We start from the raw sequence: 1,950 nt of genomic DNA, 5'->3' as shown, positions 1-1,950 counted from the left end.
ATACAAATGGAACATTTTGCTTAGTCAAATTTGTCAGTTGCGAAGCAATAGAAGAAAATCCCTTGACAAATTGACGGTAGTAGCTAGCTAAACCAACAAAGCTCCTTACCTCTGTAACATTAGTAGGTCTTACCCAACTCTTCACTGCTTCAATCTTAGAAGGATCCACCATCACTCCATCCTTAGAAACCACGTGCCCCAAGAAGGACACTGAATCTAGCCAAAACTCACACTTGGAGAATTTGGCATAAAGCCTTTTCTCCCTCAACAACTCCAATACAATTCTCAAATGCTCCTCATGTTCTTTCCTGCTCTTTGAGTATATCAGTATATCATCAATGAATACAATAACAAAGAGATCCAGATATGGCTTAAAAATTCCGTTCATCAGGCTCATGAAAGCAGCAGGGGCATTCGTAAGTCCAAAAGACATTACTAAGAATTCATAATGCCCATACCTGGTTCGAAAAGCAGTCTTTGACACATCTGTTGCCCGTATTTTCAATTGATGATAACTGGATCTCAAATCAATTTTAGAGAAGACACAAGCACCTTGTAACTGATCGAACAAATCGTCAATGCGAGGAATGGAATACTTGTTCTTAATAGTTACCTTATTCAGCTGCCTGTAGTCTATGCACATTCGAAAACTTCCATCTTTCTTCTTCACAAATAAAACAGGAGCACCCCAAGGGGATGCGCTCGGTCTAATAAAACCTTTACCTAACAATTCCTGAAGTTGGGCCTTCAACTCCCTTAATTCAGCTGGAGCCATTCTATAAGGGGGAATGGAAATGGGGCGAGTACCCGACTTCAGATCAATACAAAAATCAATATCCCTATCCGGTGGCATACCAGGAAGGTCTGCAGGAAACACATCCAGAAACTCACAGACTATCGAGACAGACTCAATCGAAGGTACTTGGGAAGTATCATCCCTGAGATGTGTCAAGAAAGCTAAACAACCCTTACTAACTATTCTCTTAGCACGTAGAAAAGAGATAATATGAACTGGAGTGGAAATATAATCACCCTCCCAGACTAGCGGATCTGTCCCAAACTTGGCCAATGTCACAGTTTTAGCATTACGATCTAAGATTGCAAAATTTGGAGAAATCCAAGTCATACCCAGAATTACATCAAAATCAACCATCTCTAGAATAATCAAATCTACATAAGTATTGCTCCCCACAAAAGTCACAAGACAAGACCTATACACCTTCTCAACTATCACAGACTCACCCACAGGAGTAGAGACACTAATAGGCATGTCAAGCAAATCACAATGTAAATCAAGACCAGTAGCAAATGAGGAAGATACATATGAAAATGTGGATCCAGGATCAAATAATACAGAATCCATGCAATCACAGACCAAAAGAGTACCTGTGATAACAGCATCAGATGTCTCTGCTTCAGACCTCCCGGGGAAAGCATAACAATTGGCCCTATCACCTGTCTATCCATTGCCCCTACCATGTTGCACTGCAGTAGTTCCAGCTTGCCGGCCACCCCGACTGATTTGGTGACCACCATTACCTTGGCCACCACGTCCTCCAGAATGGCGGCCTCTCCCATGACCACCTCTACCTCTAACTATTGGGGGCCTGTAACTCTGTTTTGGACAATATTTCCTAATATGTCCAGTCTCTCCACATCCATAACAATTTCTTGAGTCAAGCATAGGTCTCTGTGAAAATGACGAAGTCTGGGGATAACCTCCAAACTCAGAAAAGGGCTGACCGGTCTGCGATGGACCCCCAGCTAAAGCCTGTAGTGAAGACTGAATAGGACGGGCTGGGTAACCTCCTGAACTCTGCCCTCTGGAGTAAGAACCCCTAAACTCACCCCCCTTACGGAACTTCTTAGATGTTGGCACCATGGTGAAGTCGTCTGGCTTCACCCCCTCCACCTCTATCACAAAATCAACCACTTCCTGAAAGGATTTTG

The sequence above is a fragment of the Solanum pennellii genome, chromosome 9, assembly GCF_001406875.1.
Source record: "Solanum pennellii chromosome 9, SPENNV200".
Taxonomy (NCBI): domain Eukaryota; kingdom Viridiplantae; phylum Streptophyta; class Magnoliopsida; order Solanales; family Solanaceae; genus Solanum; species Solanum pennellii.
This window is presented reverse-complemented; position numbering follows the sequence as displayed.